This window comes from Rhyacophila brunnea, unplaced genomic scaffold, assembly GCF_057557595.1.
Source record: "Rhyacophila brunnea isolate RB1 unplaced genomic scaffold, BYU_Rbru_1.0 scaffold_13, whole genome shotgun sequence".
In the NCBI taxonomy this organism is placed as follows: domain Eukaryota; kingdom Metazoa; phylum Arthropoda; class Insecta; order Trichoptera; family Rhyacophilidae; genus Rhyacophila; species Rhyacophila brunnea.
The window spans coordinates 13,017,690-13,045,227 of record NW_028232785.1 but is presented as its reverse complement, the minus strand read 5'-3'; the positions used below and the strand labels follow the sequence as shown (position 1 = coordinate 13,045,227).

General features: G+C 33.8%; 1 long non-coding RNA gene across 2 annotated transcripts in view; it reads right to left on the bottom strand.

Annotated features, from left to right (window-relative positions):
• LOC147076532 (uncharacterized) overlaps positions 1-27,538 on the bottom strand; it is a 75,415-nt gene that overhangs the window by 3,883 nt on the left and 43,994 nt on the right. Inside the window, exons 1-2 of one of the 2 annotated variants that reach the window (XR_015069312.1) lie at positions 2,857-3,073; positions 1,317-1,463 (exon numbers count right to left, since the gene is read on the bottom strand). This is a non-coding gene — a long non-coding RNA (uncharacterized LOC147076532). Of the gene's footprint in view, positions 1-1,316; positions 1,464-2,856; positions 3,074-27,538 lie in introns of those variants that run through there. The other variant, XR_015069311.1, reaches the window with a different exon arrangement.

Below are 27,538 nucleotides of genomic sequence, written 5' to 3'. Positions count from 1 at the left end.
TTTCAAGATACATGTCGTTTTCATAATAGAGAACGTGGATGTCGTCATTCTGTTAGTTGTTCGCTCTAATCCAGATTTCAATAATTAGATCTCGATGTGCGCTGTACCTATGGTTCACTTTTCATAAAAAAATTCTGATCTGGATGTTCTAAATGAATTTTAAGGACACTGTAGAGCAGCTCTTTAATTTCACTCTGTATGTACCTAAGTGTGTTTGGCATCCTTCAGAATATCAATTTGAGTTGGACGTAGTTTACTTTAGCGTGAATTACCTATTGCTTTAACTCAACCATCGTCCTATCTCTTAACTAAGTAAAAGATTGTACCTACTAAATTTTGGTAGATACAGTAGATGAGATTGCACAATGAGACAGTATGTAGATTTGCTTGCCCATTGTTACTGTTTACGATTACGCCATGTGTAAGGCTATTTTCCGTTTTATTCATAATCGCGCGTCTAAAGATGGACATGGTGAACGAAACAATTTCACTTAATCGACCGAAAGACAAATTTGACAGTTGATAACTTGATTTGAATTTAATATTATGCATCAGTACGTGTATGTATTCCACCAACTCTGGTATAGTAGTAACCATTTTGAAATTATCGATTTACCAACTTTATGTTTTTACGAATACTAACAATGTATTTTTCTTTTTTAAGGATATCCAATTATCGTCTATTCAATTCAAAACTATCCTAAACGACAATTTTTCGAAATACGTTTTTTTACATTAATCGATTCTCTATGAAATTTCCAACATTTCTGTATAAACCTGAATGCATACGGTTATATTGAATTTAAGAAACAATTATTTTTATGCCACTTTTTAAGTATCCTAAGTGACATTATTTGCCAATGTTTTGAATTTTTCATAAATTTGAAATTGGGAAAAATTCCCCAAAATCTATTGTAATTTGAAACACAAAAAATGATTTTTTATTATTTCGATATTACAGAACTAAATCGAATGTATAGGTTCATAATTTCTAAATTTCGCTTTCCTGCACATTTTATGATTTGACGTTTAGGATAGTTTCGATTTGAATAGACGTTATATTCATCGCAACTGTACCTAATATTTAATCTAATTTGATTCATTAGTTACGCTATTTGTGTCCGCTGTTATTAGGACCGTCACATATTATTTTATACAAATTATAATTATTCTACTTATTCTCTGTGATTGATTTTACTGGTTAGTTTTACTAGTATTTTACTGGTACTGGTAGACTAGATACGAGAAAGAAACACAATATCTTCATGTTTCTACCTACATTGTAAGTACATACATAGTTCAAATATATGGATTACCTGTTTTAGTGGGCTATGTTCGGAATACGAACACCTTGGTTGAGGACCTTTATAATTAATTGTATCTTCAATAACCTCTTCCTTGATGTCCACTCGCTGAAATTCGGGTTCCGATTTTATATTTACCATGTCTCTTGTTTGAAGGTTCTGAAAAAACAAAATATTATCATTTCATTAAATCAAGCTTACTTGTCATTACTCACTTTTATATGATTTATAATAATAATTTGTATATTCATCGGGAAAGCATTATTTCCCAGCTGCAATACGATTTTTTAGGATCACAGGCGCCCAACTACAATAATGTATGTTTTGATTTAGGCCTGGTTTCGATAATGCGGTAACTATAAATAAAACTTGATGCTGTACATAATATATCCGATTACAAGGTATAGTTGAGAGAAGTATGCTTTATTTAATGAATTACATTGTATTAAAATCTTTATTTGCGTTTATCTCAAAACTATGTAATTGTAGATAGGACACTGTTATCTTAAAACTCCAAATAATGCTATCCAAATATATATATTATGTTTCTGTAATCATTATTAATAACTGTAGGCATGTCTTTGCTTTTTCGTATAAGGTAGTTGTTAGTAATTTTGAGTAATCACAAACAACACAAAAGGTGTCCTCACCGGGTGGGTATCGAACCCAGAGCTCCCGGATAGAAAACCAGTGCCTTACACATTGCACCACGAGAGCAGCCTTGGCCAAATGGATGGAATCTGTCAAATAATATCGGTTACTGAATTCAGATGAATTGGATCTGCAATATGACTGTTTCGCGCAATCGATAGATACATATTATTATCATTTACATATACCTGACCAGTAAACCAGTAACTAGTAAATAATCCAGTATCCATATCGGCTATTATCAAAATTCCAATAATAATAACTGAAATATTAGCATATAAAATATTTCAATTAATGTCAAAATAATATTATTAACTTTTTCAGCTTTTCGTATAGAAAAAAAAGGATTCACAAGCCAATTATTTGTAATTCCATGAGGTACATGGTGGATTAATTATGTATTTGGATACGTTTAATGTAGTTAACCTAGGTACGAGTAATTTTGCAACGAAACATAATCAAAAACCAATGAATACCTACCTACCCCGTTTACACGTGTATGGATTTACTGCTGACAGTACGTATTATCACGGCCATAACAAGAAAATGTACGTGTAAACATGTTTTACTATCCTGCAGTTGCAAGATTGCATGCATGAATCAAAAAGTTCGGAAGCTTCTGAATGTTCACGCGACAGTTGGATTTGTTCGATATCTGCGTCTGCGCAGTAGAACGATAGTAGCGAACCAGCCGGCAAAAAACAAACTACACCGCGCGGCGACTCATTTTAAGGACAATCGATTTTCATGACTGTCAAATAGTACCATAAAATGACAACATCGCGTCTCGCTTATTCTTTAAGAATGAGATTGGAGAGACAGTCAGCACTTAAAATACCCACTATTGCTTCAAGTAAATCCATGGACGTGTTCAGGCGCTATAAAGCTTCATAAAACTAACCTCAAAACCAATGCTGGAACCGTCGGCAATCTCTTGCTTTATATAATTATTGGTCACAGGGTTAATTTGATGGTTTAAGGGCACCTGCCATTCTGCATCAAGTTCGAATTCATCCGGCTCGCGTTTCACGTCCATATTTTTAATCAAAAGCGTGCGTTTGATTATCGCAGCAGACTAAAAACGTGCAGGTATCAGATGATATACTTTTGACAGATCCGACAATGGAACATTTTGACGGGCTTTACCATAGACAAAATATGCCGATAGTATTGCCATATATATTATAATCATTACGCAATAGAGAAATTCAATTTGTATAAAATTATTATAATAATATATCAGGCAACTGTGCCGGTGACACCACGTGGGGCTAGGTAAACCATGACTTGCATAGGGTCGGCATATAATAGTAAAATGTGTAGAATAAAGGAGTGAATATAATTAACATTACAGCTTTTGGCAGCATTCACCGTTTTCAGGCGTTGCAGCAGTCGTTACATTAGGAAGAATTGACATTTTAGATTTTATTTGTTTAAAAAATCAAAGCTTGAACATCCTGAAGGCCAATTCTTGAATGAAGCAGTATTGCCGGTTGCACAACCTAAGCGCAAACCTACTACAACGAAGTATATTAAATGTCAACCGGTGGTGTCGGGTACAGTATGCAATTTAGTATACACGCTTTGCCGGTAGAGGCGCTAGTAACTATCCGTTTGACTTTGACATATTATTAAACGTCAAAAATTTGTACGTAGTGAGCAGGCTGTTATTCTATTTTTTCTATTACCGCTGAAAGTATTATTTTGAGTTTAAATTCTCACTTAAATATTTATTGTGATTTTGTAATACAGAAACACACATGTTTGTTTGCAAAATACAACGGAAATTCCGTGTTGTAATATTGTTATATTGTAGACGTAACTAGCCTGTTTAAAGATTAATTGGCTACGTACTTCAACAATGAATGATTTAATCATGCAACGTTAACAGTAAGTACTGATTAAATATGAAGTCATTACCAAAATGGATAAAAATATTATTTAATTTCTATGACATTCACAAACGATCCGTTTTGGCATGTTTACTTTCTATCTTACTCTAACGCATGGACATGAGGTATAAGCATGCTGAATGCTTTCTCACTCGCACGTATTGATGTCGTTCGAAGCTCTACACACTCAATATCTCCTATAAAACTAAAAATTTTACATGCTTCAGTTAAGCGGTGTTTTTTACTGCTTCGTTCGTGAATTGCCCTTCTGACATCGTAACTATTGTAGGTATTGTAATACTAAATATTCCCATTGTAATCCATATTGTAATGACGGTTTATCAGATCAACATAGCCTAGGATTCCCAGGGTCCTCTTACCCGGACAAGTCGTCTTTCATTAGGTCAATGTCCGTGTCCGGTATCATTTTTTTTATTTTTATAGAAAAATACGTAATAATATCAGGGCTCGTAATGGAACGGAACGCACCGGAGCGCCGTTCCGGCTCGTGAAATCTGTAAAATTATCGCTCGGTCTCGTGGAAAAAATATGTTGACCGTCTGAGCTAGATAGGCCGTAGAATATAAAATCTGACACACTTATTTTTATAAAATACACATGCGATTTGATGACTATGTAAATATCTTCAGAAAATTTGTCGAGCGCTCCGTTTCGTAAACTTTTCCATTTCGAGCGCTGAATAATATGTTCATGAATCCGGTTACTTGTAGATTGTACGTAAAACATTAATTCACCATAGCACAGTTCGCTGTGATTTTTTTATCGGAAATGACCGTTTATTGTACAATATGAACAATAATTCAATTTATGTAACCTATTTTGAAAAAAATCGTGAATTCAAGGATGAAAACCTAACCTGAACTAACAATATAATCCAGTATATACCTAGTATCGGCTACATGGGCACCGGCAGCGTACTGCAAGGTGGTGCAAGTGCACCTCCTTCGGCTCAAAAACTTTTTTTGATAATAATATTATATAATATAGGAAATAAGGGTATAATAAATCAATTTAATTAAAACATTTTGCTAACGGTGACCTGCGCAATGAAAGAACATAGGTTTTGGATATTAATCCCATACTATTTTTTGAACCCAACTTATAATAATATAGGTAATCAGACATGTTGACACAGCCATCGTATCCTTGTCTAAGTAAATAATATGCTGATCCAATCCTCTATCCTGTTCCGTCTATAATATGATCTTGGATAAAGGTTGCACAGCTAAATCCGACAGAGCAGAATAGACTATACATTCTTCATGTATTTTGAAAATATTATTATTATCTTTGTGCAGGTATCGAATGCACCTGTTTGTAGTTTTGAAAGGTAGGTACTGTCACCACCTCGGACTTCGGGTCTTATACCTGGAGTACCTTCTATGGGTGTAGAGTGGCCTGAACACGCCCTTGGCCTCGTAGTCAAATAAACTGCACCGAGCCGCACCCTTGATCACCCACAGGGACGTTTCTTTCCAGAAATAAGTCCCACGGCCCGTGTCTTAGAGACTGAGGACACGGTTCGTGGAAGATCAGGTTCGAGTAAAGCATGCGAGACGACGAATGAAATTGGGCTTCACCCCTTAAACAGTATAAAAAGTGACCAACTGTCGCTAACAATAATGTATGAAACATGTCAGTAGAATGTGTAGACAAAACGCCAATAAATTGCAATACCATGTATAAAGAATGAATGGGAAAAATAACTTGTATTGTAATTGAGAGAGAGGAATGTTAGATAGTGCAAGGAGAAGAAAAAGAGTTGTTAGAAAATAATATGTTGAATGGCAACAATGCCATAATTTGACCGTTGGAGATATTGCAACGTCGCCTTGAAAAAAAACCGTTGAAAGCGGATTTCAAGATGGCGTCAGTGTCGGAAAACAGTCAAGCAATGAACTCACGAAATTTTGTCCTCCGTAAAACAAATTATAAAACAATGTAATAATTATATAACATCCACGTAAATATACCCTGCCGTTATAAAACTAATTCCGGTGCGTTATTTTGCCCAGCCCAAATCCTAAAAAAAACCATACTAAAGATAAAAAGTGACAGTTTACCAGTTACTAACTAAAAATTGTGATACCAGGGTTCGAATTGAACTTTGTCTGAGCTAGACCGGAACCCTGGATTTATCAGTACCTACTCTTTTAGATGGACGCTTTACTATTGAATCCCGCCGCCTGCGAGGTGCGTTCAACCATTCGCTTTCTCAACCAGGAGGGAGCCCACCCTTTTGAAATCCATCAACGTCTCACGTCCGTTTATGGTAATGTGATGAAACAGCAGAATGTCTGAAAGTAGTGTGACTCAGAATAATGAAGAAAATCCCATTTATGTACATAGTAAGTCGCCCATTTCCAAAATTCATCGTGTCCAGTTTTGACCAAAAATTAACCTAATATGCAATTATATTGCTTATTCAAATGAGCACAAACAAATTCTATAAAAATTATTCCTGTTGGGATAATGGATCGTTTAGAGGATGTTAAATTATGAACATGGTTTTCTTCATATGATTAACTTTATTATTATCATCATCATGAATAATAATGTACAGAGTAATAGATTACATTGATTATGCGACCGTTACAATAGACCTTCGATTATACACTAATGTCACGCCGGACACTCAAGTGAACATTTAACTGTAATTAGTATTAATTAGTATTTAGCATTGGCGGACAGCCAGTGCCGTAGTTAAACGTATTAATAATATTCTTATATTATTACTTATAATATTTAGTTATGTTATTATATTAGACGGCTATATATCAACACGCCTCTTAGCCGTTTAATTACTTTTGTATCTGTACATTAGATTAACTTCAGTCTTTGACGATTTTCCAGGAAGCTCGTTTTATCCAATGCTTTGGTAAAGATGTCCGCTATATTATTTTTTGAATCAACTTTTACTATGTCAATCGTCTTGTTTTGGTAATGTTCGTTTACATAATGAAATTGAATTTCAATGTGTTTAGAGTTTTTTGTAAAATTTCCAAACTTTGCAATAGCGACCGCTCCGCTATTGTCCTCGTGAATTTTGATTGGTGTATTTACTTTTAAATCAAAACTTTCGTTACATATATTTCTCACAAATAAAATTTCTGTGACTGCTTCTGACAGTGCTATATATTCCGCGAAAGTGGAGCATTTTGTAACCACATTTTGTTTTTTTGACTTCCAAAAAATTAAATTTCCGTTTAGTCGAATAGCGTAACCGCTCGTCGACTTTCTGTCTATATTGTCGCCCGCATAGTCTGAGTCGACGTAACAATCAATTTTATCGTTCTTTTCGTTTTTGCCATATCTTAATTTTAGATCTTTGGTCTTTAATAAGTATTTTAGAATTCGCATCGCATACTTGTAATGGGTTTTGTCGTAGCAGTTTTGAAAACGGCTTAAATAATTAACGCTGTACGCGATATCAGGTCTAGTGCCTGAGCTTATGTATAAAAGTTCGCCGATCAAGTTTCTGTATTTTATTGATTCATCTGTTTCGCTCGCTTGATCGATTTTTAGGTTTGTCTCCATTGGAGTTTCGTATAGTTTAGAATTTTCTAACTGATATTTAGAGGCTAAGGATTCGATATATTTTGTCTGGCTTAGCTTCATGTTGTTTTGATCTTTATTGTAATCAATATCGATGCCTATATAACTTTTAACCTCATTAAGGTCTTTCATCGTAAATCTTTTCATTAAACTTTTCTTAATTAAGTCAATTTTTAATTTGTCTTTCCCACAGATCAACAGATCGTCTACGAATACCAGGAGATATATTGATTCCTTATTTTCGGTTTTTACATAAAGACAATTATCGTATTTGCTTCTCTTGAAATCTAATTTTTTGCATATTCATCGAATGTTTCGTACCACGCAAGTGGACTTTCTCGCAAACCATATAACACTTTCTCTAGTTTGCAGACTTTATTTTTTTCTTTTTGATAGCCTTTTGGCTGGTAAATATAAACTTCGCTTTTAACTGGTCCATTGAGAAATGCGGTCTCAACGTCCATCTGGTCAATGAAGAGATTATTCGTTGTGCAATAACTCACAAGAATTTTAAAAGTTAACATTTTTCCCACGGGGGAATAAACGTTTTCCAAGTGTTCTCTTTGTTGAAAGCCGCGTACTACTAGACGCGCTTTATATGTAGCATCGCTCTTTCTTTTAAATATCCATTTTACATCGATTATTTTCTTATCAGTCGGCTTATCAACTAGACGCCATGTTTTGTTTTTATTTAGACAGTTTATTTCTGAATCCATCGCCGTTCGCCAATGGTCAGAGTCTTTCGAGGTTAAAGCTTCCTCATATGTACTTGGCGCATTTGCGTTTATGTAATTAACGTATATACAGTGAGCTATAGGATTTCCGTAACGCTCAACTGTCTTTTTTTCGCGTGCGGATACTCGTCTAGTTTTAACTTTGACCGATTCGCTCGCCTGTTCATTTTCAACAAATACTTCATTATCATTATCATTTTCACGCTCATTTTCACTTTCGCTCAATTCGATCTCCGAGCCCTGCTCATTTAGATCAATGTTTACACGGTTTTGTGATTCGTTATTTCCGTCGAAAGTGTTTTCATTAGTCTGATTTTCTAGGCATATTAGTCTTGTACCTTTTTCGATAACCTGCACATGTCTTGCCTCGATCACCTTATTTTTAACCAAAACTCGGTACCCGAAATGTGTATATCCTACGAGTACTCCGATTTGTGACTTATCGTCCCATTTTTTTCTGTTTATTTCCGGAATTCGGACAAAAACTCTTGAGCCATAAATTTTTAAATGTTTGGCTTTCGGCTTAACCCCGAAAAATATTTCATAAGGCGTTTTATTCTCGCACGTATTTGCGATAGTTCGATTTTTTAAATAGGCAACTGTATTTATTGCCTCGGGCCAATAAATTTTACTTATGCGCGCCTCTTTAATTAAACATCTTGCTATATCCATTGCTGATCTATTATAACGTTCAGCGACTCCATTGAGTTCGTGTACGTTTGTCGGACATGGTAAAATTTCGATTCCCTTTTTGTTTGCAAATTCGTATATTTCTCGATTTAAATATTCGGTCCCCTTATCGCATTGCAATCTTTTTATTGATTTCCCGAATTGATTCTCTACAAAATTAATGTGATTTTTGAGACACTCGGCCGTTTCTGATTTATTTTTTATACAATAAATTTTTGCACATTTGCTGTAATCGTCTATGACAGTCAAAAAGTATTTTTCACCTTTATAGCCCACAATATTGTGCGGACCGTTTAGATCGGTGTGTATTATTTCGTTTATCGCTGTTGTTTTCGCGCGGTGATTTTCGAAAGGTAAATTTGCCATTTTACTTTCAATACATGTCGCGCATTTCATTTCTTGTTTTTCAAGATGGTCTGGTAGTCCATCAAGTAACTTATCTTTTACTATTTTTTCTAGATATCTAAGGTTTACATGGCCTAACGCACGATGCCACTTTTCCTTTTTTGTTAATCTCGTTGTATTTGTGAAGGCTTCATTTGGATAATCATTGTATGTACTAATCTTGCTTGAATCTTTAGGATTTTTTACAAAGCTAGTCATGTAGTATAAATCATTTATTTTATTAGCCACTGCTATAAGGTTTCTGGTTTTTTTTATCAAAGATTTTGGCGTTTGAATCGCGCGCTACTATTGTGCAATTTTGTGTTATTTTTGAAAAACTTAACAGATTTTTCTTTAACCCTTCTACTAAATAGACGTTTTTTAGTTCTACTGGCTCAACATTGTTATGGTTTTTAAAGTAACTTACAATATTTCACACTTTTGTTGCTCGCAACTTTTTTCCGTCGGGTAGGTTTACGTCGATTGGCTCTTTAAGCTCAACGCAACTTGAATAGAACTTATCGCTTTTCACTAGGTGATCTGTGCACCCGCTATCGAGTAGCCACTTTATTTCACTCTCACTTGTTTCTTCACTGTTTGCACTGAGTTTATGATGATTAACTTGAAGAGCCCACGTCTTCAAGTTTTGTTGTTGTTGCTGCTGCTCGATGCCTCTGCCTCGGCTGCCGCCTCGCTGGTATCTGGTGCCTCTGCCTCTGTGATATCCAAATTTCTCGTAATTGTTTTTGTTCGTCGGCTGTTGTGATGTATTGCCGCTGTTTCTGGTGCTGGGCCCATATCCCTGCTGTAGATTGTCGGTTTGATTTGCGAACCAACACTGTTGCTGCTTGTGTCCTTGCTTATTACATATAAAGCACAGGCCTTTTGTTTTTGTTTTCGTATTGAACGTGCTGACATTCGTCTTTTGTGGATTTTCCGTGTTTGTTAGGATGAAAAACAGCATCCAATTTCAAAATGCGTTTTGTCCATTAAACTGTGTCAAAAGTCATCTTGTCCATGACAAATCTTTTAGAATTTCAAAAACTGTGTATGATATTTTAGAAAACGATGTGTTTATCGCAAGCATAATAATATATTATTTTTTTATTTAATTACTAATTTAATTACTAATTTAATTTAAATTGTTTCGTGTCACTAGAATAATTAGATTCATCTTTTTTAAGCTCTTTTCCGCGACCTTATTCCGCTCATGTACTTGTTCAGGCGCGCTACGATTTTTACGATTCATAAATCATACCGAAACGTCATTAAAAATGTACCTAACAATCCACTGAGTGGCTCTAGCAATCATAAACCATTCCTTTTATTTTAAAGCATGTCAAAATAAACAAAATGATCGTATATTAAGCAACAGGGCTTTAAGAAATTCTGTCATACATAATAAAGCATACTTGCAGTACATACCGCGGAGTGAAGTCGACCGCTTACGACAACGGATAAGTGGTAGACACTTGCGCCGAACACCAACACAGAACGCACACAATTGTCATTATTTTATTTCCTTACAGCTATACTTGGAGACAGTCTCATATTTTAGTCACACCTTATTAATGTTTATGGCTAAACTATATAATTCAAAAATTGATTTTCTCATGGTAGTCATAAAAACAGGGCACAGAGCATAAAGCGACATCACATGCTTCACACATAATGTTCGTCATTTTCCTTTTTTTATCTTTAGTTGAAGCAATACACACACGACATCTTCGGTATGGTTTTGTTTTATTTACTGTTGGAAGAATTCTACGGGGTAAATGTCTTAGGAGTTCTGTTTTCAACATTCTTTTTGGGTTATTAGCTACATCAAATGGAGTGTGATGAGAGACTTTACATTTACTACATTTACATTGTTTAACATCCTTATTAGTGATTTTATTGATTATATTTTTATGTAACACTTTATGAAACTCGAGCAAGTCTAACGATGCAAAAACATTATCACATATACCGCACACAAAATTATTAACATGAAAATATTTTTTTTCCAACTCTATAACAGCCACTAATTCGGGGATTGATTTAGTAACACTACGTTTAAAAGTGCCACGTATTTTTTTATAGCCTTTGTTGTATTCTTCGGGCTCTTTTTTAATATCTTGTTCGTCGATTTGTATGATGTCATAATTTTTTTCTTCTTCCGACATAGAGGACGATTTGAGATTTGTTGCGTTATCCTAAAAAACATTTATAATATAATTATTAGCACCACACGATCTAGACAGCGTAAGCATCTTTTAAACTTTCATCCTCATTACATGTATGCTGTTAATTATTTACTGAAGTTACGCAGATTCCTAGTTAAGCTTAACGATGCGAAAATAATTTTAAAAACTTTGTTTTAAGATACATGTCGAGAACGTGGGTATCGTTATCCTGTTATTTTTTCACTCTAATCTAGATTTTATTTTGATCTCAATCAGCCTTGACAATTTACGTATGTTTCACTTTTCATTGTACAAAATAGTTTCTGATCTGGATGTTCAAAGTAAAGTAGCCTTTTGTTTCACCCTGCATGTACCTAAGTGTGTTTGGCATCCTTCAGAATATCGATTTGAGTTGACTGTAGTGTACTTTAGGTAAATAAACTATTGTTTTAACTCAACCATTGTCCTATCTCTTAAGTGACTAGAGTAAAAGAAGGTACTACGTTTTGGTACAGTAGATGAAGATTGCAATATGGGATAGTAGATACATTTGCTTGCAGCATTCTCCTTCTATTGAATTATATGACCCATTGGTACTGTTAATGATGACGCCATGTGTACGGCTATTTTCCTTTTTGTTTACAATTGCGCGTTAAAAGATGGTCGCGGTGAACGAAACAATGTCACTTAGTGAACAGAAGAGAAATTTGACAGTTGATAATTTGACTCGAATTTAATATGCATCTGTACGTGTACCTATGTATTCAACCAACTCTGGTACAGTAGAGTTGTTTGAATAATAACCTTTGCTAAATTATCGATTAATAAACTTTATGTTTTTAAGAATTCTGACTATGCATTTTTCTTTTTTCAGCGATATCCAATTATGTTAATTGCAGCTGTACCTAATATTTGATCTAATTTAATTCATTAGTTACGTATTTGTGTCCGCTGTTATTGGGACCATCACATATTAATTTATACTAAATTATACTTATTCTCTGTGATTGATTTTACTGGTTAGTTTTACTAGTATTTTACTGGTACTGGTAGACTAGATACGAGAAAGAAACACAATATCTTCATGTTTCTACCTACATTGTAAAGTACGTACATAGTTCAAATAAATGGATTACTTACCTGTTTTAGTGGGCTATGTTCGGAATACGAACAATTTGGTTGAGGATCTTTATAGTTAATTGTATCTTCAATAAACTATTTCTTGATGTCCACTCGCTGAAATTCGGGTTCCGATTTTATATTTACCATGTCTCTTGTTTGAAGGTTCTAAAAAAACAATATATTATCATTTCATTAACTCAAGCTTACTTTGGATGGAATATCACTCACTTTTATATGATTTATAATAATCAGTATATTCATAATTATAAATAAAACTTGATCCTGTACATATATCCGTTTACACGATATAGTTGAGAAAAGTATGCTTTATTAAATGAATTACATGGTAGTAAAATCCTTATTTGTGTATATCTCAAAACTATGGATAGCTAGGACACTGTTATCTTAAAGCTCCAAATAATGCTAACCAAATATATATATGTTTCTGTAATTATTATTAATAACCATGTCTTTTTCGTACAAGGTAGTTGTTAATAATTTTGAGCAATCACAAACATCATAAATTGTGTCCTCACCGAGTAGGTATCGAACCCAGAGCTCCCGAATAGAAGACCAGTGCCTTGCGCACTGCTCCACGAGAACTGCCTTGACCAAATGGTTGGAAACTGTCAAGTACATTCAGATGAATTGGATCTGCAGTAGACATGTCTGCTTCGCGCAATCGATAGGTACATAATATTATCATTTACATATACCTAACCAGTCACCAGTAAATAATCCAGTACCTATATCGGCTATTATCTAAATTCCAATAATAAGAACAGAAATATTAGGATAAAAAATATTTCAATTAATGTAAAAAGAGTATTACTAACTATTTGAGCTTCTTGTATAGAAAAAAAGAATTCACAAGCCAAATATTTGTAATACCATAAGGTACATAGTGGATTTATTTAAGGATTTGGATACGTTTAATAGAGTTAACCTAGGTACGCGTAATTTTGTAACGCTTACATGAAATAAATACGTGTACGAAATTAATGATAATGTCCGCAAACATAAACACCAATGAATACCTACCTACCCCGTGTACACGTGTATGGATTTACTGCTGACAGTACGTACTATCACGGACATAACAAGAAAATGTTCGTGTAAACATGTTTTACTATCCTGCAGTTGCAAGATTGCATGCATGAATCAAAAAGTTCAGGAGCTTCTGAATTTTCACGCGACAGATGGATTTGTTCAATATCTGCGTCTGCGCAGTAGAACGATAGGTGCGTACCTGCCGGAAAAAAAACCTCTAAAACTACACCGCGCAGCGACTCATTTTAATGACAACCGATTTTTATGACTGTCAAATAGTACCATAAAATGACAACATCGCGTCTCGCTTACTCTTGAAGAATGAGATTAGAGAGACAGTCAAAACTTAATATATACACTATTTGGTGCAAGTAAATCCATGCACGTGTACAGGCGCTATAAAAGACATAAGCTTCATAAATCTAACCTCAAAAGCAATGCTGGAACCGTCGGCTATCTCTTGCTTTATATAGTTATTGGTCACAGGGTTAATTTGCTGGTTTAAGGGCACCTGCCATTCTGCATCAAGTTCGAATTCATCCGGCTCGCGTTTCACGTCCATCTTTCGAATGGAAAGCGTACGCTGGATTATCGCAGCGACGCAGCAGAACAAAAACATGCAGATTTCAGATGATATGGTACATTTGACAGTTCTGACCATAGACTAATATACTTTTGGTTCTGACAATGGGACACTTTGACGCGCTTTACTATAGACAAAATATGCTGATTGTATTAATTGCCTTATTACGCAACAGAGAAATTGAATTTGTATAAAATTTATATTATATCAGGCAACTGTGCCGGTGTCGCCACGTGGGGCTAGGTATACCATGAGTTGCATAGGGTAGGCATATTATTATAAACTGTGTAGAATGAAGGAGTGAATATAATCAACATTACAACTTTTGGCAGCAGTCGCAGTTTACGGGCAGACGATGCAGTCGTGCAACGAACATATTGACATCGCAACCATTGTAGGTACCTATTGTAATACACAATATTCTCATTGTAATGACAGTTAAGGTCATACACGAGTGAAACGACGAATCAACGCAATCCTATACTGAGCCGATGCTCATCAGACGCGGTTCGTCACTCAACCGCATAGGACGTTGGAGTGTATGGTTTTTTTTTTTGTGTTAGCTGCGTAAAAAAATATCGTTATTCGTGTAAAGATGAATAAAAACTGTCATGTATCTACTCTAAAACGAAAATATGTCAACCAATATTCAACAAAGCACAAAAATGCCCCGAAGAAACCACGGTAAATTGAAATTTTGTATTCATTACTTATTTGTTTCGGAAACGTAAAAATCGCCATAACTTTAACTGGGCGTCATTTGTTTCTGTTGAAATTTTGTAAGCTTATATTACACATTATAATATAGGTATTTAATACCATGTTAAACATATGCTTACGATGGCGTATTCGCTATAACAAAGTTATCATTTGATATTTATAACATAATCTAAATGTTTTTAGTAATAATATTATGTTTATGTTGATGTTTGTAGAATAGAGAAAGAATCATCAGAAAAGAAATATGCCAGTACTGACGATCGAGCCGAACAATGTGTGGTAATTATAATCTTTTAAATTTTATTACCTACCACATGCATGTTTTCGCAAAATACATACATTGAAGTTAATTATTTAACTTTTAAAAGATAAAGTACCTATTATGAATGCTCCACTGTAGAATGCATAATACCTACTCGTACAAGTGCGGCTGTCCAAATTTAAAACATAGTGAGGGGTGTTTTTTTTTTAAATATCTTTTATTTTATTTCTAAATACACGTGCATGTATTTTTTAAAATTTGTAAATTGTTATTTTTTTGACAACCACATTTTTATAACCTAATATCTTGACATGACAATCTCTGTCAACATCTTGACATTATACATATTTTATATAATACCATTATCAAAACTACAAAAATTTACTTACCTACTTATATTACTTATATTTACCTACTTAGAAACCGTATTAGTTTACACTTTAAAACGATTATTTTACTTTCCTACAAGTTAAAATAGATCATTTAATTAATGGGATCTTTGGCATTACATTTCTTCAATCAATTTAATATAGTAAGGAATGTAAATGTTAATATTCACCTATAAATTAAAACATCTGCATTGTTATCCTACTTCGCGGTGTTCATCTGATAGCGCGAGTTTAAACATTTCTGAAGTAAATTAAGTTAATTGTTCTTGAATGGTTGGTTTTGAATTTTTATAGTCGAGAGTACATCCCCACTTAAAAAAAACTTATTTATTTCTAGGAAACAACAAAAGAAGCAAAAATTCAACACGATATCACAGGTTCAATAAATGACGACGAAATCGCCGCTGCTGAAAAAATCAATATTGAACAAGATTTTTTTAATCTTCAAGGGCGTCGTGTAGTTGATTTTATGTACCTTTTCCAACAGTTACAAACTATAAGCAACCATGATTCATTATTCAACTGTAAGCTAAGCCACTTAGAGATCACCTCTGAAAAACGCCTTGGTTTTAATTCGTGTACATATATTTTTAAAATGCCAATTATGCCAGGAAATATTTTCAATTCATACATCTGAAAATCGTAAAGATACGATGAACTTGAACGAAGCATTTGTATCAGGGGCCATGAGCATAGGTATCGGTTATTCAAATTTAGCTGAGTTGTGCACAGCCGTTGAAATCCCATGTGCTGCGGAAGGTACCTATTCAAAAAGCCATATTAAAGTATGCGAATGGTGGGAACAGACAAAATTGAATAGTATGGCAGCCGCTGGTAAAGAAGAATACGACTTAGCAGTCAAAGACGGTACAGTTACCAAAGATGGAATCCCTTTGATAACCGTAGTGGCAGATGCTTGTTGGTCAAAACGTTCTTACAAGACTAATTATTCAGCGTTGTCTGGTGCAGCTGCCATAATTGGTTTTCGCACAAGAAAAGTTTTATTTATTGCGGTAAAAAATAAATACTGTACAATATGTGCTAGATATACTAATCTAAACACAACTGTCCCTGAGCATACTTCCTTCAAAAATTATGAGGGCCCATCGACTGGAATGGAAACTGAAGGAATTTTGGATGGTTTCAAATCTTCGATCGATATGCATGGTGACACGAGCAGAAACGCCGACCTTCAGTTAGTGTTTGTGGCAGAGTATGGTTTAACGACATAACTATACAAATCTAGCCTTGTAGTCAATTCTACTTCTCAATAGCCTTGCGACAACCTCACGACACGGTTCAGACAGGATATATAAGTCCCATGGTTCTAAATTATGGAAGAAGCAGAGAAGAAATGGTCGAAAGAGACCTTGAACAGGTAACCAGTAACGTAATCGTTTAGAATAGGAAGTAAAATGTATGTTGTTAACCTTTTCTTTGTAAATGTAATAAAATTTTACGTAAAAAATTTCGCCTCCAAAAATCGAGACTGCTAAAGTGTAATTAGAGCGCTGTGACCACAGGCCTCGAAATGACACGTCGCGTAGATTCGGCGCGATCTAATTTGGAAATAATTTCCGGGAAATCTCCATTAAACTTAGAAAATAAGTTATGGAAGAGATTGTTTACGTAAAATTTAGCAAGTACATGCTTCAATAACTTTTATAGCAATAATGGAAATGTATGAGAATTGAAAAAGAAAATTGAATATTTATAAATTTATATACTGTATAATTATAAATAAAGAATTTTAATACTAATTTTATCAATACAAGATAGAAGCTAACTACCGTTATAAAAATACTGTAAACGCGTACCTATACTTATAGACGCGTAATTATAATTATAGATTTTGTTAATGCTATAACTTGCTGACTATAATGAATATTGTAAAAGTAACAATTGGAAAAACTTAAGATTCTGGTATAGATGGGTTTCTACCCATAAACAATAACAAATCTTAATCGCATCCTAAGTAATAAAAGAATCAAAAATCACAACTAAAAATACGAATTATCGCTCAACCTTGAACTTTAAAGAAAATCTATTTCAGTCAAAAGTACCGACCAGCTGGTTCACGTCGCGAGACAAAAATAGATTCAAGGTTGCATTCAAATTACTACATAAAAGCTACCATACAAGATTAAATAAGTTAGTAACTGCTCATGTATAACATCTTGTTAGAATTAAGCATTTATATACTTAAGTGGAAATGTTAAGTATAATATTATAGTATTTTCACGTAATAATGTTCGTCCGAAAGGTAAATATCGAATGAGAAAGTTTCTGCGGCTCCAAACAGTTTTATTAAAACTTAGTAAAATTCTATTGGCCTAAAAAGGCCAAGAGTGGTGGAAAGGACTAGTACATGGGTGTCAACCTTTCGTTTTGACATTTTAAATTTAAAGACTGCCATTCCCTTATTTAGTACCCGAATACTTATTCCGATACCTCGATGGAAAGCTAGAAACTTTCCCCTTCGTTTGAACACGAAAAATCATATAAAATCAACTATTTTGCTTACGTCATCCTAACTGCGCATTTAAGGGACATGTTCTAGAGGGTGCTTGAAACACCCCTATTAAGTCTTAATTTTGCGAAAATAAAGTAGAGTAAATTTAACCCGACTAAATTAGAAGATATCTCTATTAGAAAGTTGCCAGGAACGGGAGATATACGTAAATTTATCCCGTGAGAGAAAGATATACATCTGCTATCCCTTACGGACTGTTTCCTGTTAAACCTCTATCCGAAGGGTATAAAAGGCGACCACTTTTTCCGTAAAATCATTAGTTTCTACACTCTTCACCAGCGATCTTCAGCAAGCAGCAGTCCTCACTGCAAAGTTGTGAGACATGGTTCTCAGTACATTCGCGATTCATACGTACCAGTAAGTCCCCTTCGGCGGGCAAAACGTAGCGCGAATAACACGTATCTGTCGGTAGTGACGTCGGCCGCTAAAACGTAGCACGAATACCACGTATCTGTCGATAGTGACGCGCTCGCGGAGTAATTCTATTTTTCATTACTCATCATACGAGGTGACGTAATCGGGATAAATTACGCGATCGGATTTGTTTTATAAAAACAAATTAATAAACTCAGTCTGTAATAATAAATTTTACAAATCTTTTCGGGATTATAAAATAAATTTTTGAAACTTTATTAAGTAAACATAATTATAAAACAAGTTTTGGTAAATAAATTTGTAAACATAAAAACAAATTTTAGTAAATAAATTTGTAAACATTAAGCAAACCTTTTGTAAACAAGTTTGTAAACACAAATAAATATTTGTAAACATGCTGTGAACATAAATAAACTTTATAAACAACAATAAAATAAATTCTATTCTTTTTATAAACCTAATACTGTGTGACCAAAGAATAAATTATATTTTCTTTCTTATGGGAAAATATTTCATGAATTAAAAATATCCAAAGAATATCTGCGTATACATTCTCTGAATTAGGTGTGACTTTTTGGGAATTTGTGAAAGATTTCACAGAGATCCTATAGTGAACAAATAAATAGTTTACTGATACTTTAATGAGATTTAATTACGGGAACAATGACAGTTAACCTTATTGTGTGACCGTGAACTCTAGAACCTGAATAAATTCGGCACCACACCAGCTGAGAGTTTTATTTGGGAATTCAAAAGTTGTGATACTACAAAGGAGATCCACCTCTCCTAGTTCATCACTAGTCTCCTCAGTGACGGCCCGGTAGCATTATTGAGCTAGCCGTGAGCCGGGCCATGTCAATGGGTTGATATACTCTAAATTAATTGCCGATGGTGATTCCAGTACATACAAGAAGATTAAAGATGCCTGCCCATATAATGATCTAACAGTGGAAAAAATTGAATGTACCACCCTTTGGTGCGAAATTATTGTTGCAACATTGACACAATTTCTAAAGACACAGTTTCCTCTTAATTTACGTAAGCTGATAAGTAGCCGGAAACTTCGTCTGCGATAAGCTGTGGTTGGTGCAGCCAAATACAGGATATCATCGGAATGCGACTTTAATACAAAAGTTATTGAACTGCGGAAAGATCTTTTGAACGGCCCAAAGCATGTTTTTGGTGACCATTCTGCCTGCAAATCTTATTTTTGTAAATATGTAAGCGAGGGAATTACTAAAAAAGTTGATTTAAATTACTTACCAGAATTACAAGACTCTGGTACATTTCAAAGAATTATGTCGCATACTAATCGCTTAGTGGACAATGCCAAAAGTTTAATGTACTATTTAAATAGTAATATAGTAGAGAGTTTTAACGCTATCATTGCCAAATTTGTTGGTGGCAAACGCATTAATTATTCCGGCAAACAGTCATACATGGGACGCTGTGCAGGTGCAGTCGTATCATTTAACGATAAACATCCTCACTCCAGTCTTCACAGATCAATATTTAAAAAAAGCCCTAGTAAATTGATGAAACACCAAGAAATAAAAAAAAACAGACGGAGGGAATATAATAATACACATTGCAAAAAAAAAGAATCGCACTATTGTGAAGGCTTCAAGTGATTGTCACTATGGTGAAAATTGTTAAAAACCCGATATTGACCAAGATTCGTATGGCAAGGCAAAGCGTGAATTTTTGAAAAAAATTGAACTTACTGATGAAGAGAAGCATAACACTGAAAGAAGAACAATATTACAAGCAGATTGTATGGAATGGATTGAACGAAGAAGAACTCTTTTGACTGCATCTTCTTTTGGAAATGTTTGTAAAAGAAGTCAGTCGATCAGTTGTTCGAACTTAGTGAAAGCATTATTGTATGGAAAACCATTAGATAAAGTAAAATCAATAAAATATGGTAAAGAAAATGAAATCACTGCAATCGCTCAATTAAGTGAACAACTAGGTATTACAATAGAAAACTGTGGCTTATTTATTGATAGTGAAAAAAGTTATTTGGGCGCTTCACCGGACGGTTTGTCAGGTGATAACATCATTGAAATAAAATGTCCGTTTTCTGCAGCAGGAATGTCCCCAGATGAAGCTATTAAAGAAGGAAAAGTAAAATTTTGGAAAATCGATAAAAATGGTCAAGAAATTATAGATAAAAACCATATTTGGTATTATCAAATACAGGGGCAACTGCACATCACACAGAAAAAAATGCATTTTTGGCGTTTGGACCGATGGTAATATTCCTCTAAAAATAGAAATAATAACCAAAGACGATACATTTTGGGATATCAAAATGCGGGACAGACTTGAAAAGTTTTATATGGATTGTATTTTACCTGAAATTTTAGACCCAAGATATACACGAAATATGAATATAAGAGATCCTGAATACATAACACACGCTATTGAAAGTAGAAAACAATCAAAAGCACAAAATTTACCAAAATGTAAAAAAAATTGCTTGATGTATTACAGCCGACAACAAGTACATAATGCCAGTTGGGTATTTCCCGGGAAAATCTCAATCACGAGATTCGGGATTTCCCGAAATGGTGAAATATTGAATTATCGAGATTCGGGATTTCCAGAAATTAATTCTCGAGAATTCTCGAGATATCGGGAAATTTAAAAAAAAACTGTAAAAATCCTAAAATCAGTGTAAAAACAGACAAATTCCAAAAAAACATAATTTTTTTTATTTATGTAAGAAGACAAACAAAATAGAAGTAGGAAAACAAACATTATTCAAAACATTACTTATTAAAATAGAAAGTCAATTAAAATACTTGAAATATACTCATACCGACCTACCTCTACATGATTTTGATTACCTTTGATATTGCTATGTTTTTTGTACCACTCATTTTCTCGGAATAGTTATATTAATATGTATTTGACAAACATTTTTAATAAACATTAAGAAAATAATTTAACAAAATTTGGTTTTATTTTAATTTTCTTATTAAATATTTAAGTATCTTATTGTATGTAATATGTATCTACCTACTTACTATTTTTTATATTCCCTGTCATAAGCATTTTCATGGTTTTACTTATTATTTAATTGATACCTATATGTAACAATGAATATATTATATTATTACAGTAATACAATAACGCTAAATGGACGCGCGCTGAATGTTATGACAAAATTATACTTCGGCACACGTTATGACGTCACTCCGGGCGTCGCATGGTTACGATCTTTTACCCGTATTTTTAGACCATTGCTTAACTGATGCATGGCCTTAATCAGATCACCACAGACTAGGATTTTCAGGGTCCTCTTATCCGGAGAAGTCGTCTTTTTTTATGTCAATGTCCGTGTCCGGTATAATTTTTTTTTTATCGAAAAATGCGTAATAATAATATGTCCACGTTTCCGGTTACATGTAAATTGTACATAAAACATTAATTATCCGTAGCATAGTTCACCGTGAGCTTTCAATCGGAAATGACCGTATATTGTACGGTCTAAATTTTATAAGATTCAATATGAACATTAATTCAATCATTATAGCCGATTTTGGCAAATTAATGGATAATAATTCAAGAATGAAAACCTAACCTGACCTAACAAATAATCCAGGACCTACCTATTATTGGCTACATGGGAGCCGGCAGCGGGGTGCAAGGTGGAGCAAATAGTTATATAATCAGCGCTCAAAATGGACAGGAAAGCACCGGAGCGCAGTTCCTGTTGGTGGAAAAGTAATATAATCATTCAGTTGAAATATATATTTTTTAAAGTTTATACGAAACTTATTGGAATCATATTAATGTTCTTAACGGCGTGAGGTTATCCACAATTTTCATCTGTGTCGCCGACAACATTATGCCCTAGTGTTGCATGCCACAAGATTGTTATCCCATTTGACTGTCTGATCTTGGCAGATAAAAAATCTAATATGTACATTTTTTTATATAAATACATAAAATATGTTAAGTAATATTTTCGGAAAATTGTTGGACGCTCCGGTTCGTAAAATTGTCCATTTCGAGCACTGTATATAATATAGGAATATTATCAGAAAAAACAATTTAAGTAATTAAAATATTTTGCTAACGGTGACCTGCGCAATGAAAGAACATAGGTTTTGGGTATAAATCCCAGCTTATTTTTTGAACCCCGCCTATAATAATATGATGAGACATGTTGGCACAGCCATTGTATCCTTGTCTATCCAAAATAAAATGCAGATCTAATCCAATACATATCCTGCTCCGTCTATAATATTATCTCGGATAAAGACCAGAATAGACCTTACATTATTCATGTGTCTATTTTGAAAATGTTATTATTATCTTTGAGCAGGTATCGAATTGTACCTGTTTGTAGTTTTGAAAGGTACTCTTTTAGATGAACGCTTTACTATTGAATCCCGCCGCCTGAGAGGTGCGTTCAATCATTTGCTTTTTTAACCAGGTCCACCATGTTGAAATCCATCGTCGCCTTACAACCGTTTAGGATGATGTGATGAACCAGCAGATTGTCAGAAAAAGGTGTGACTCAGAATAATTAAGAAAATCCCATTTATGTACCTACATAATATGTGTTGACACAATATATCAAACGTCGTAAAGTCCACTGAATGTCAAACTGAGAAAAATGCAGTTTTATCATATCTTGTAATACAAATGGTTGTAACATGTGAGATATTGTAAGATAATTGAATCTAATACCCACGATGGCTACAAGGAAGTGCTGAAGGTATTCCTTCAGTGCAACATTTATAAAAAATGTTTTTATTTTGGACTTAAGCAGTTTAGATAAAATACAGGTGGACTTTATGAGTTTTGATAAATTTTCAGTTGGACTTTAAGCGGTTTGAAAAAACTTTGCATGGACTTAATGCAGTTCGATATGTATCCGGGCGGCCATTTTTATTATTTTCAAAGGGACGTATTCAGGAATATGTTTATTGGCTTTATCAATAAAAACAAAACAAGTTTCTTTATTATCGAACTATTATTACACGATATGTGGTTTATGTCACAAATAGTAAATTGGTAGAAAATTTTAAGTAAAATACGTTTTCGAATGCTGTCGTCGTAATGGCCACTGAAACAATATGTGTCATAATTTTCCTAATGGTCAAAATATTCATCTTTAAGTATAAGTCTTTTGAGGCACAAATAAAAAATCACGTATTATATTTTATGAGATATGTATACCTATATTTTTAGATGGTTTGTGGTAAATTTTTTTTTTTTGCTGCCACACTTCAACTATTCATAATTATTATTAATTGTTTGTTGCATTTTTATCGTGATCATTGACTTAATAGGTAGGTGATAAAGGTTTTACCTACTTTATTGAATTAATTTACTGTTAAGTGAGAATTAAACTTTATTCTTTGTGTGTAGTACTTGATAAGTGCGCATAGTGCCCAAAGATGCCGAAAGGCAAAAACCGGATCGCAAAAAACGACTCAAATGAAATAGTAGAAAACTTAAATCCATTAGAATTTAATTTATTTAATGTTGAATCGAGCGGAATCTTATGTATTAGTAATTATTAAACTAAAGTAAAAATATATCGAGGTAATAACCTAGTCCATTGAATAATAAAAGCAATATTACTCTTAATTTTAAGTACATAGATTTGATTAACTACATAGATAAATTCGCATTGCTCCAATACGGCCCTGTCTCACAAGTTACAGCATACTGTAACGTCAAAAACTGAAGTTAGTATCAAGTAAACTCAAAATTTCTGTGTCTTGGCGGCATTTTTCTTCTTAGCTTCGGTGCTCGACCTCTTTCTGGCTTTGTCTGGATCCACAAAATCTACTTATACATCCATTTTATGTAATAATTGTTTAGAAATTAAGGAAAATGATAGGTGCCGTCGTTCACCTTTAGCTTGAAAGTAGAAGAATGGCGGCCATGACAGGGCGCTAGCTAGTCAGTGATTGGCCCGTAGGGACTTTATGGGGTTAGATAAAATACGCTTGTGGACTTTAGGTGGTTTGAAAAAATATTAATTTTTCAAAACGTGATTTCATACGTAAATAGTGGACTTTTGGGGGTTTGCAGTATACCATAATGTGCAGATTTGCATACTCTATTAAACGTATATCAAAAGTCATTTTTTTCAATATGTGGACTTTACGGCGTTTGATATCCATCAACACTATAATACATAGTGAGTCGCCCATTTCCAAAATTCATCTTGTCCAGTATTGACCAAAAACGAACCGAATATGCAGTTATATTGCTTATTCGAATAAGCACATAACTATTATATAAAAATTATTCCTATAGTAGTCTTTTGCAGTCCGTATAACGGTTATAAAACAGCGTCCAAATTCAAAATGCGTTTTGTCCATAAAACTGTGTCAAAAGTCCATAACAAATCTTTAAATTTTTCAAAAACTGGTATGATATTTTAGAATACGATGTGTTTTTCGCAAGCATATATTAAATTTTAAATTACTTAATTAATAAAACATAAATGTTTCTTATCATATAGATGTTCCATACACGTTTTACCATAACTCACCTTGTCCATAAGAACATTTCCAAAATGCATCAAGTCCATAAAACTGTGATATTGATCTGTATTTTTATTTCACAATCATATTATATTTTTTATTTCAAAACGTTTTTCGTGAATATCTCTAAACCAAACAACATGGACTAGGTGGCCTTTGGAAATGGGCGACTCTACTAAATGGATCACCAAGTTTAAACCTAGAGACCCCGAAAGGCACTGGACTATGTGGCGACTGCTAATTTTGAAATAAATAGGTGTGTCGTTTTTTTAACATCGTCCAAATAATATGGGAACCCTGCCACGTGCGTAAAACCGTCACTGTGTCAAACTACCTAGGTACTTACGTTTTGCTTATTACTAATAATGAATAAATATAAATTTAATTAACTATTTTTTTTTATTGTACGATTAATTCACAAGATCAAGAATGTACCTACCTACTTCTAATTATTGAATATACATAAAATTGAAAACACTTCTGAGAAAATGTGTAAGTACATAGCTCAATTAATTAGAAAGCGCTTCAGTGAGTATTAAAAACCATTAGTTAAAGTTTGTTGTAATTAGATACGACTCCTTTAGCATAGTAGTCAATGTGCTTAGGCGCAATACCCGAGAGATGTGCGTTTGATTCCGGCGAGGTGTCTCACGTTTTTTCAAAAAGATTTTATCTATTTGGTTAGAAAGAAGTAAGTATTTTAAAAATTATTTCCATGGTAGAGATGAGCAGGTACGTTGAGGCAATATTAAAAATTGTAGTACCTCAAGCTAATACAAAACTTCCAAACATTCTAAGTGAAGATCTCTTCATGTAGGCAGTATGACGCCACAAATTTTCTAAACTAAATAAAATTCATCTTTGTGTCAACCAGATCGGATGGTCCGATAGGTCCTCATCTGGTTGAACCGACTTGAGTAACTCTTCTCTTACCGTAAACATTTAAGAACATTCCCAAAGGTTGCGATTTGCATCCAATATATCTCCGCCACAGGACAAGTTGAACGGGTAACAGGACCAAGCTCACAGAGCCTGCCAGCGAAGCCGCCATGTCCAGTCAAGAATTGACCTGTATAATGATCTGGAGGTGCTGGCCAGTAAGATTACCAAACCGTCTCTTCATAGTCAATGTGTAGCCTTAGCAATCATTTACCAAAATGTTGAAATAACACTTTTTTATTCGCCATTTACAACTGCACCCCTAATTTTACTGTGTTACCTACTAATAAAATAATAAATAAAACAGAAAAATAATAACACAATTGTTGGTTTGAAGATATAGCTTATATTTATTTATATGACATAGTCATAGTTCAGTGAACAGAGGAGTTATTTTTACAAGCATATATTCCAAATACATTAAAAAAATATCAAAACACAGTACTAACTAGTATCTTACAACAAAAATGCAAGACATTACCTATATTCATTTTGTGTATTTTAATGTCAAAAGCTGCTAAACAAGATAAATTAAATTAAATATACATATTTTGAAAAGAACGCATGCATATACACACTAATAAAAATCATTAGTGGAAAAAATAAGACAACAGACAGGACTTGATCCTCTACCAGTAATCCGTCAGTATATTATTGCAATTCAGAGTCGTGCATTGATGTAACCCCGGTCCTGGTAAAGTCACAGAGGCGTTATATTCTCAATCGGCCCTGCCTATAGCCAGGTTGAGAGTCCCTGATTTAGGCTAGCTCAGCACGAGGTCGGAGAGGGTGGTCAAGTAAGAGTTCTGAACGACACTCGAGAACACATCACAACGTTCTAATAATTGTTTTATTTAATTTGAGGCGTCTAATTACAAAAAGCGACAAGTCCACAATTCAATATTTTCGGGAAACAACGTTTTTATGTTTCAAGCTTCAATTATTTGTTTTAACGTGAGATTATTTTTTCCGTTGTATTCTATGTCAAAATTAGAACCAAATGGCAATTTGTTTCAGCCGATAAACTCTTAAATGTAATAAATATAGGCAAAATAAAATTGGACATAGCGCTATATATATTTCACTTTTTAATTTATTCCGCATAAGGCACATATTTCCGTGGCACTGCCATGAGTTTACCAAATGCTACAGCATGAGAGACGGCCTTTTCAATATTGAACGTTCCCTTATTGGTTGACTTAAACACGCGCGAAATCAACCAAGTTTTACATAATATGAAACACGGACTTGGCGCTTTTTGTAATAAATCGAGACTTTAAATATTTTTTTTCGTAGGGTTATGTCGCGTTTTGGAATTTATAGATCAATACATATTGCGAAAATTATACAAAGAATACGTGCGTATTTTTTTCTCGATTTTGACCAAATGTGGACTTATCGCTTTATGGAATTAGACGCCTCATTGTTCTACATACACATGCGCGAAACGTCAAAGAACAGCTGATGGCTGTCACTCGATTTACGTATCGAATTATACACCCGGAATAAAGATCGCAGATTTATTTGAATTAAAAAAATCTTCGTGGTTATTGTTTTAATTATTTATCTGGTAGTTCTTTAATAAAATATTCTTTTTATAATTAATTTTTATTAAATATCTTAACACTAATTTTTGTATACTTACTAAAGA